Consider the following 12,905-nt stretch of genomic DNA (forward strand, 5'->3'; position numbering starts at 1 on the left):
GTGTATGAGAATCGCTATAATTTTTTTATCAATTAATTTAGTAAAACTTCGTAATAATGCCTAAATCGGTGGAATAACCACTACAAAATTGCTATTTTCTTGAAAAAGGGAGACAACAAAGGCTCCAAACCTCTTTGAACATCATCATATATTAGTGCAAGATACAATTATGCATTAAAACAATATTTTCATATTTTTTGAATTTTTTTCAAAATCTATGTGTTAACCCCGACGAAAATATTGAGTTTTCGGTAAATATTTTATATACCGAAGAATATATTCATTAGTGTTGTTTCAAAATTTTCACAATATTCTACATTTGTATTAATGTATGATAAACTCTCTTTCATGGTGTATGAGAATCGTTATAATTTTTTTATCAATTAATTTAGTTAAACTCCACAATACTGCCTAAATCGGTGGAATAACCACTACAAAATTGCTATTTTCTTAAAAAAGGAAGACAACAAAGGCTCCAAACCTCTTTAAACATCATCATATATTAGTGCAAGATACAACTATGCATTAAAACAATATTTTCATATTTTTTGAAATTTTTTCAAAATCTATGTGTTAACCCCTACAAAAATATTGAGTTTTCGGTAAATGTTTTATATAGAGAAGCATATATTCATTAGTGTTGTTTAAAAATTTTCACCATATTCTACATTTGTATTAATGTATGATAAACTCTCTTTCATGGTGTATAAGAATCGTTATAACTTTTTTATCACTTAATTTAGTAAAACTTCGTAATACTGCCTAAATCAGTGGAATAACCACTACAAAATTGCTATTTTCTTGAAAAAGGGAGACAACAAAGGCTCCAAACCTCTTTAAGTATCATCATAAATTGGTGCAAGATACAACTATGCATTAAAACAATATTTTCATATTTTTTGAAATTTTCTCAAAATCTATGTGTTAACCCCTACGAAAATATTGAGTTTTCGGTAAATGTTTTATGTACCGAAGAATATAATCATTAGTGTTGTTTAAACAATTTTCACCACATTCCTCATTTGTATGAATGTATGCTAAAATCTCTTTCATGGTATATGGGAATAGTTATAATATTTTTATCAATTAATTTAGTTAAACTCCACAATACTGCCTAAATCGGTGGAATAACCACTACGAAATTCCTATTTTCTTGAAAAAGGGAGACAACAAAGGCTCCAAACCTCTTTACACATCATCATATATTAGTGCAAGATATATCTATGCATTAAAACAATATTTTCATATTTTTTGAAATTTTCTCAAAATCTATGTGTTAACCTCTACGAAAATATTGAGTTTTCGGTAAATGTTTTATATACAGAAGCATATATTCATTAGTGTTGTTTAAAAAATTTCACCATATTATCATTTGTATTAATTTATGATAAACTCTCTTTCATGGTGTATGAGAATCGTTATAATTTTTTTATCAATTAATTTAGTAAAACTTCGTAGTACTGCCTAAATCGGTGGAATAACCACTACAAAATTGCTATTTTCTTGAAAAAGAGAGACAACAAAGGCTTCAAACCTCTTTAAACATCATCATATATTAGTGCAAGATACAACTATGCATTAAAACAATATTTTCATATTTTTTGAAATTTTCTCAAAATCTATGTGTTAACCCCTACGAAAATATTGAGTTTTCGGTAAATGTTTTATATACCGAAGCATATATTCATTAGTGTTGTTTAAAATTTTTCACCATATTCTACATTTGCATGAATGTATGATAAACTCTCTTTCATGGTGTATGAGAATCGTTATAATTTTTTTATCACTTAATTTAGTAAAACTTCGTAATACTGCCAAAATCGGTGGAATAACCACTACAAAATTGCTATTTTCTTGAAAAAAGGAGACAACAAAGGCTCCAAACCTCTTTAAAGATCATCATATATTAGTGCAAGATACAACTATGCATTAAAACAATATTATCATATTTTTTGAAATTTTCTCAAAATCTATGTGTTAACCCCTACGAAAATATTGAGTTTTCGGTAAATGTTTTATATACCGAAGCATATATTCATTAGTGTTGTTTAAAAAATTTCACCATATTCTATATTTGTGTTAATGTATGATAAACTCTCTTTCATTGTGTATGAGAATCGTTATAATTTTTGTTTTACTTAATTTAATAAAACTTCGTAATACTGCCTAAATCGGTGGAATAACCACTACAAAATTGCTATTTTCTTGAAAAAGGGAGACAACAAAAGCTCCAAACCTCTTTAAACATCATCATATATTAGTGCAAGATACAAATATGCATTAAAACAATATTTTCATATTTTTTGAAATTTTCTCAAAATCTATGTGTTAACCCCTACGAAAATATTGAGTTTTCGGTAAATGTTTTATATACCGAAGCATATATTCATTAGTGTTGTTTAAATTTTTTTACCACATTCTACCTTTGTATTAATGTGTGATAAACTCTCTTTCATGGTGTATGAGAATCGTTATAATTTTTTTATCAATTAATTTAGTAAAACTTCGTAATACTGCCTAAATCGGGGGGAATAACCACTACAAAATAGCTATTTTCTTGAAAATGGGAGACAACAAAGGCTCCAAACCTCTTTGAACATCATCATATATTAGTGCAAGATACAACTATGCATTAAAATAATATTTTCATATTTTTTGAAATTTTCTCAAAATCTATGTTTTACACCTATGAAAATATTGAGTTTTCGGTAAATGTTTTATATAATGAAGCATATAATCATTAATGTTGTTTAAAATTTTCACCATATTCTACATTTGTATTAGTGTATGTTAAACTCTCTTTCATGGTGTATGGGAATTGTTATAATTTTATTATCAATTAATTTAGTAAAACTTCTTAATGCTGCCTAAATCGGTGGAATAACCAGTACACAATTGCTATTTTCTTGAAAAAGAGAAACAACATAGGCTCAAAACCTCTTTGAACATCATCATATATTATTGCACAATACAACTATGCATTAAAACAATATTTTCATATTTTTTGAAATTTTCTCAAAATCTATGAGTTAACCCCTACCAAAATATTGAGTTTTCGGTAAATATTTTATATACTGAAGCATATAATTATTAATGTTGTTTAAAATTTTTAACCACATTCTACATTTGTATTAATTTATTATAAACTCTCTTTCACGGTATATGGGAATCGTTATATCTTTTTATCAATTAATTTAGTAAAAACTCATAATACTGCCTAAATCAGTGGAATAACCACTACAAAATTGCTATTTTCTTGAAAAATGGACACAACAAATGCTCTAAACCTCTTTGAACATTATCATATATTAGTACAAGATACAACTATGCATTAAAACAATATTTTTATATTTTTGAAATTTTCTCAAAATCTTTGTGTTATACCAAAAAATATAATCATTAGTGCTGTTTAAAAAAATTTCACCACATTCTAAATAGGTATTAATGTATTCTAAAATCTATTTCATGGTATATGGGAATCATTATAATTTTTTTATCAATTAATTAAGTAAAACTTCATAATACTGCCTAAATCGGTGGAATAACCACTACAAAATTGCTATTTTCTTGAAAAAGAGAGACAACAAAGCCTCCAAACCTCTTTGAACATCATCATATATTAGTGCAAGATACAACTATGCATTAAAACAATATTTTCATATTTTTTGAAATTTTTTCAAAATCTATGTGTTAACCCCGACGAAAATATTGAGTTTTCGGTAAATATTTTATATACCGAAGAATATATTCATTAGTGTTGTTTCAAAATTTTCACAATATTCTACATTTGTATTAATGTATGATAAACTCTCTTTCATGGTGTATGAGAATCGTTATAATTTTTTTATCAATTAATTTAGTTAAACTCCACAATACTGCCTAAATCGGTGGAATAACAACTACGAAATTGCTATTTTCTTGAAAAAGGGAGACAACAAAGGCTCCAAAACTCTTTAAGTATCATCATAAATTGGTGCAAGATACAACTATGCATTAAAACAATATTTTCATATTTTTGAAATTTTCTCAAAATCTATGTGTTAACCCCTACGAAAATATTGAGTTTTCGGTAAATGTTTTATATACCGAAGAATATAATCATTAGGGTTGTCTAAACAATTTTTACCACATTCCTCATTTGTATTAATGTATGCTAAAATCTCTTTCATGGTATATGGGAATAGTTATAATATTTTTATCAATTAATTTAGTTAAACTCCACAATACTGCCTAAATCGGTGGTATAACAACTACGAAATTCCTATTTTCTTGAAAAAGGGAGACAACAAAGGCTCCAAACCTCTTTACACATCATCATATATTAGTGCAAGATATAACTATGCATTAAAACAATATTTTCATATTTTTTGAAATTTTCTCAAAATCTATGTGTTAACCTCTACGAAAATATTGAGTTTTCGGTAAATGTTTTATATACAGAAGCATATATTCATTAGTGTTGTTTTAAAAAATTCACCATATTATACATTTGTATTAATTTATGATAAACTCTCTTTCATGGTGTATGAGAATCGTTATAATTTTTTTATCAATTAATTTGGTAAAACTTCGTAATACTGACTAAATCGGTGGAATAACCACTACAAAATTGCTATTTTCTTGAAAAATGGAGACAACAAAGGCTCCAAACCTCTTTAAACATCATCATATATTAGTTCAAGATACAACTATGCATTAAAACAATATTTTCATATTTTTTGAAATTTTTTCAAAATCTATGTGTTAACCCCTACGAAAATATTGAGTTTTCGGTAAATGTTTTATATACAGAAGCATATATTCATTAGTGTTGTTTAAAAAAATTCACCATATTATACATTTGTATTAATTTATGATAAACTCTCTTTCATGGTGTATGAGAATCGTTATAATTTTTTTATCAATTAATTTAGTAAAACTTCGTAATACTGACTAAATCGGTGGAATAACCACTACAAAATTGCTATTTTCTTGAAAAATGGAGACAACAAAGGCTCCAAACCTCTTTAAACATCATCATATATTAGTTCAAGATACAACTATGCATTAAAACAATATTTTCATATTTTTTGAAATTTTTTCAAAATCTATGTGTTAACCCCTACGAAAATATTGAGTTTTCGGTAAATGTTTTATATACCGAAGCATATATTCATTAGTGTTGTTTAAAAATTTTCACCATATTCTACATTTGTATTAATGTATGATAAACTCTCTTTAATGGTGTATGAGAATCGTTATAATTTTTTTATCAATTAATATAGTTAAACTCCACAATACTGCCTAAATCGGTGGAATAACCACTACAAAATTGCTATTTTCTTGAAAAAGGGAGACAACAAAGGCTCCAAACCTCTTTAAACATCATCATATATTGGTGCAAGATACAACTATGCATTAAAACAATATTTTCATATTTTTTGAAATTTTCTCAAAATATATGTGTTAACCCCTACGAAAATATTGAGTTTTCGGTAAATGTTTTATATACCGAAGAATATAATCATTAGTGTTGTTTAAACAATTTTCACCACATTCCTCATTTGTATTAATGTATGCTAAAATCTCTTTCATGGTATATGGGAATAGTTATAATATTTTTATCAATTAATTTAGTTATACTCCACAATATTGCCTAAATCGGTGGAATAACCACTACGAAATTCCTATTTTCTTGATAAAGGGAGACAACAACGGCTCCAAACCTCTTTACACATCATCATATATTAGTGCAAGATACAACTATGCATTAAAACAATATTTTCATATTTTTTGAAATTTTCTCAAAATCTATGTGTTAACCGTTACGAAAATATTGAGTTTTCGGTAAATGTTTTATATACAGAAGCATATATTCATTAGTGTTGTTTAAAAAACTTCACCATATTATACATTTGTATTAATGTATGATAAACTCTCTTTCATGGTGTATGAGAATCGTTATAATTTTTTTATCAATTAATTTAGTAAAACTTTGTAATACTGCCTAAATCGGTGGAATAACCACTACAAAATTGCTATTTTCTTGAAAAAGAGAGACAACAAAGGCTTCAAACCTCTTTAAACATCATCATATATTAGTGCAAGATACAACTATGCATTAAAACAATATTTTCATATTTTTTGAAATTTTCTCAAAATCTATGTGTTAACCCCTACGAAAATATTGAGTTTTCGGTAAATGTTTTATATACCGAAGCATATATTCATTAGTGTTGTTTAAAATTTTTCACCATATTCTACATTTGCATGAATGTATGATAAACTCTCTTTCATGGTGTATGAGAATCGTTATAATTTTTTTATCACTTAATTTAGTAAAACTTCGTAATACTGCCTAAATCGGTGGAATAACCACTACAAAATTGCTATTTTCTTGAAAAAAGGAGACAACAAAGGCTCCAAACCTCTTTAAAGATCATCATATATTAGTGCAAGATACAACTATGCATTAAAACAATATTTTCATATTTTTTTAAATTTTCTCAAAATCTATGTGTTAACCCCTACGAAAATATTGAGTGTTCGGTAAATGTTTTATATACCGAAGCATATATTCATTAGTGTTGTTTAAAAAATTTCACTATATTCTATATTTGTATTAATGTATAATAAACTCTCTTTCATTGTGTATGAGAATCGTTATAGTTTTTGTTTTACTTAATTTAGTAAAACTTCGTAATATTGCCTAAATCGGTGGAATAACCACTACAAAATTGCTATTTTCTTGAAAAAGGGAGACAACAAAAGCTCCAAACCTCTTTAAACATCATCATATATTAGTGCAAGATACAACAATGCATTAAAACAATATTTTCATATTTTTTGAAATTTTCTCAAAATCTATGTGTTAACCCCTACGAAAATATTGAGTTTTCGGTAAATGTTTTATATACCAAAGCATATATTCATTAGTGTTGTTTAAATTTTTTTACCATATTCTACCTTTGTATTAATGTGTGATAAACTATCTTTCATGGTGTATGAGAATCGTTATAATTTTTTTATCAATTAATTTAGTAAAACTTCGTAATACTGCCTAAATCGGGGGGAATAACCACTACAAAATAGCTATTTTCTTGAAAATGGGAGACAACAAAGGCTCCAAACCTCTTTGAACATCATCATATATTAGTGCAAGATACAACTATGCATTAAAATAATATTTTCATATTTTTTGAAATTTTCTCAAAATCTATGTTTTACACCTATGAAAATATTGAGTTTTCGGTAAATGTTTTATATAATGAAGCATATAATCATTAATGTTGTTTAAAATTTTCACCATATTCTACATTTGTATTAGTGTATGTTAAACTCTCTTTCATGGTGTATGGGAATTGTTATAATTTTATTATCAATTAATTTAGTAAAACTTCTTAATGCTGCCTAAATCGGTGGAATAACCAGTACACAATTGCTATTTTCTTGAAAAAGAGAAACAACATAGGCTCAAAACCTCTTTGAACATCATCATATATTATTGTACAATACAACTATGCATTAAAACAATATTTTCATATTTTTTGAAATTTTCTCAAAATCTATGAGTTAACCCCTACGAAAATATTGAGCTTTTGGTAAATGTTTTATATACTGAATCATATAATCATTAGTGTTGTTTAAATTTTTTTCTCCACAGACATTTGTATTAATGTATGATAACTCTCTTTCATGGTATATGGGAATCATTATAAGTTTTTTATCAATTAATTTAGTAAAACTTCATAATACTGCCTAAATCGGTGGGATAACCACTACAAAATTGCTATTTTCTTGAAAAAATGAGACAACAATGGCTCCAAACCTCTTTGAACATCATCAAATATTAATGCAGAATCCAACTATGAATTAAAACAAGATTTTCATATTTTTGAAATTTTTTATATTTTTTTAAATTTTCATGTTTTTAAAAAATTTCTCAAAATCTATGTGTTAACCCCTACGAAAATATTGAGTTTTCGGTAAATATTTTATATACTGAAGCATATAATTATTAATGTTGTTTAAAATTTTTAACCACATTCTACATTTGCATTAATTTATTATAAACTCTCTTTCACGGTATATGGGAATCGTTATATCTTTTTATCAATTAATTTAGTAAAAACTCATAATACTGCCTAAATCAATGGAATAACCACTACAAAATTGCTATTTTCTTGAAAAATGGACACAACAAATGCTCTAAACCTCTTTGAACATTATCATATATTAGTACAAGATACAACTATGCATTAAAACAATATTTTTATATTTTTGAAATTTTGTCAAAATCTTTGTGTTATACCAAAAAATATAATCATTAGTGCTGTTTAAAAAAAATTCACCACATTCTAAATAGGTATTAATGTATTCTAAAATCTATTTCATGGTATATGGGAATCATTATAATTTTTTTATCAATTAATTAAGTAAAACTTCATAATACTACCTAAATCGGTGGAATAACCACTACAAAATTGCTATTTTCTTGAAAAAGAGAGACAAGAAACGCTACAAACCTCTTTGAACATCATCATATGTTAGTGCAGGATACAACTATGCATTAAAAAAATATTTTCATATTTTTTTAAATTTTCTCAAAATCTATGTGGTAACCCCTACGAAAATATTGAGTTTTCGGTAAATATTTTATATAATGAAGCATATAATCATTAGTGTTGTTTAAAAAATTTCACTACATTCTATATTTGTATTAATATATGCTAAACACTCTTTCATGGTATATGGGAATCGTTATAGTTTTTTCTCAATTAATTTAGTAAAACTTTATAATACTGCCTAAATCGGTGAAATAACCACTACAAAATTGTTATTTTCTTGAAAACGGGAGACAACAAAGGCTCTAAACCTTTTTGAAAATCATCATATATTAGTGAAGGATACAATTATGCATTAAAACATTATATTCATATTTTTCAAATTTTTTCTCAAAATCTATGTGTCGTTACGAAAATATTGAATTTTTGGTAAATGCCTTATATACTGAAGCATATAATCATTAGTGTTGTTTAAAAATTTTGGCTATATTCTACATTTGTATTAATGTATGTTAAACTCTCTTTCATGATATACGGGAATCGTTATTATTTTCTATCAATTAATTTAGTAAAAGTTCATAATATTCCCTAAATCGGTAGAATAACCACTACAAAATTGCTATTTTCTTGAAAAAGGGAGACAAGAAAGGCTTTAAACCTCTTTGAACATCATCATATATTAGTGCAGGATACAACTATGCATTTAAAACAATATTTTCATATTTTTTGAAATTTTCTCAAAATCTATGTGTAACCCCTACGGAAATATTGAGTTTTCAGTAAATGTTTTATATAATGAAGCATATAATCATTAGTGTTGTTTTAAAAAAATTCGCCACATTCTACATTTGTATTAATGTATGCTAAACTCCTTTTCATGGTCTATGGGAATCGTTATAATTTTTTTATCAAATAATTTAGTAAACTTTCATAATATTGCCTAAATTGGTAGAATAACCACAACAAAATTGCTATTTTCTTGAAAAATGAAGACAACAAAGGCTCTAAACCTCTTTGAACATCATCATATATTACTGCATGATATAACTATGCATTAAAACAATATTTTCGTATTTTTGAAATTTTCTCAAAATCTATGTGTTCACCACCCCCTACGAAAATATTAAGTTTTCGGTAAATACTTTATATACTGAAGCATATAATCATTTGTGTTGTTTAAAAAATTTAACCATATTCTACATTTGTATTAATGTATGCTAAACTCTCTTTCATAGTATATGGAAATCGTTATAATTTTTTATCAATTAATTTAGTAAAGCTTGATAATACTGCATTTTTTTTAACACCAAATTGATTAACCATAGAAAGAGTTTAGTACAGACGAGCAGTGCGCAAGACATTCTTTGCCAACGAATCATCCAGCATGTTCTGAGCTCTAGGAATAAACAAAAATGCAATAAAGGAGAAAGACTATGATAGAAACTCGATATCTAATAAAACTTCATAATACAACTTAAATCGATGGAACAACCACTACAAAATTGATATTTTCTTGAAAAACAGAGACAACAAAACAAATTATGCCATTGATCACAAAATTTTCAAAGTAGGATTTTAAAATTTTTAATAATTTATAGTCGTTTTAAAAAATTCAAAATATAACATATAAGAAAAAATCTAATTTGTTTTATTATATGGTTAATGTGATTGTTTAATATCTTTTAATAATATAAAATTAAACAAAAATAGCTAAAATACAAAAATTGTTATAAAATATTTATTATTCATAATCATTAATTGGGTAATTCTGTAACTTTTATTTAAGGAAAATGCGAGAATATTCTTTTGTATACTATTTATCAATTTGATAATTAATTTAATAAAAAGTATAACATAAGTTAAGATGGACCAATCTATTTTTTTTTTAAGAATTCTGAATTTCATTATATGGTGACACGTGGCTACAAAACAATGTTGTAATGTTTCTCAATTAATATATCAATTAATATGTAAGCGATTACAAATACAACATAGAATTTTCTATGAATAGTGATGTGACATATATTACAAATATCTTTTTAGTCGATTGGGTGATATTTTTCTATAATCAAAAAGAAGATAAGAGTTATTTTACAAAAAAAAAGAAACGTGTGCAATAAACTTTACAAGACGTGAAGACAATAAGTTAAGATATCTTTCCTAAAAAATATTTACGTGTCAACATGCAAAACCAATTAACATTACCAACATTCCTATTTTATTCAATATTACGTGTTTGAAATTTCAAAAGATATTATCATCTAGTTTAATATATAAACTGGTTTAAGGTTATCAGAACAACACAAAAACCATATATAAACTGGTGCATTGTGATGATATGCCAAATAAACGACTAATGAGTTTAACTTAGTTTGTGTGAGTTTTTTTTCTTTAAATAAAGTGGGCTAATTGAGAGATTTCAAGTAATATGGTGTACTAGGATAAGACCCGCGCCTTGCGCGGGATTAAGTTATTATTTTTATTATATTTTGGAGAATAAAACAATAGTTTGGCTTCATTTGGATTACGGGTGTTCAATCCGGATATCGGATTGGTTTCGGTTCGGTTCGGTTTTTTCGGTATTTGGTTAGTAAAATATAACTACTATTCTAAATCCATATGTACTTTGATTTTAGTCTTTCACATACTTTTGAAAGATTTCAACTGGACGACTAAATTGATCAGCCAATCTTGTTGCTTTAAATCATTAGTGTTTATATATATATATATTATTTAGTTTGAATATTTATTAAATAAAAATTCATATGCGTTATATTTTATGATCATTTGAAACTTATTATAACAAAAAAATAATTTATTGATCACAAAATTTTCAGAGTGGGAATATTCAAATTTCTAATAATATATAGACGTTTTAAAAAATTCAAATATAACATATAAGAAAAAATATAAATGTTTTTATTATATATTTAATGTGATTTTTTAATATATTTCAATAATATAAAATTAAAAAAAAGAACTAAGATACCAAAATTGTTATCAAATATTAATTATTCATAATAATTAATTTTTATATATACGTTAATCATATTAGGTAATTTCGTAGATTCTAATTAAGGAAAGTGCAAAAAAAATTTTGGTAGATTATTTATCAATTCGATAGTTAGTTTAATAAAAAATATAATGTAAGTCAAGATGGACCAACCTATTTTTCTAAGAATAGTATATTTTATATAGTCATTTATTAAATGAGAATTTATAATCATACAGTTCTATGATCATTCATATCATTTTATAACTGAATATTTAAATCATCGGTAACAAAATTTTCAATGTGAAATCTTTAATAAGTTTATAATTTATAAATGTTTTTTAAAAATTCATTGAAAGTTTTAATATTAAAATATTTATGTAATCTTATGGTATATAGTATAATCTATATATATATATATAAATATATATGTTTTATTATTAAATGATATTTTTTTACTCATATGGTTTTAAAATAATGTGTATCTTCTTATAATATTAAATAAAAGTTCATATTAATACAATTTTATGATCATTTGTAACTTATTATGACAAAAAAAAATCTATGGATCACAAAATTTTCAGAGTGGGGATCTTCAAATTTCTAATAATTTATAGACGTTTTGAAAAATTCAAAATATAACATATAAGAAAAATTATAAATGTTTTTATTATATATTTAATGTGATTTTTAAATATATTTTAATAATATAAAATTAAAAAAAAGAACTAAGATACAAAAATTGTTATCAAATATTTATTATTCATTATAATTAATTTTCACATATACGTTAATCATATTAGGTAATTTCGTAGCTTTTATTTAAGGAAAGTGCAAAATATTTTTTGGTACGTTATTTATCAATTCGATAGTTAGTTTAATAAAAAGTGTAATATAAGTTAAGATAGACCAACCTATTTTTCTAGGAATAGTATATTTTGTATAGTTATTTATTAAATAAGAATTTATAATCATACGGTTCTATGATCGTTCATATCGTTTTATAACAAAATATTTAAATCATCGATAACAAAATTTTCAATCTGAAATCTTTAATAAGTTTATAATTTATAAATGTTCTTGAAAATTCATTGAAAGTTTTAATATTAAAATATTTATGTAATCTTATGGTATATAGTGTTTAATATATATATATATATATATTTATTTTATTATTAAATGATATTTTTTACTCATATGGTTTTAAAATCATGTGTATCTTCTTATAATAAAAATGTTAAACCATTGATCATTAATTTTTAACATAATAATTTTAATAGTTTTAGTCATTTATTATCGTTTTTAAAAATTCAAAATATAACATATACGAAAAAATCTAAATTTTCTTTTTACAGCTAATTTGATTGTTT

The sequence above is a fragment of the Brassica napus genome, chromosome A4 (genome assembly GCF_020379485.1).
Source record: "Brassica napus cultivar Da-Ae chromosome A4, Da-Ae, whole genome shotgun sequence".
In the NCBI taxonomy this organism is placed as follows: domain Eukaryota; kingdom Viridiplantae; phylum Streptophyta; class Magnoliopsida; order Brassicales; family Brassicaceae; genus Brassica; species Brassica napus.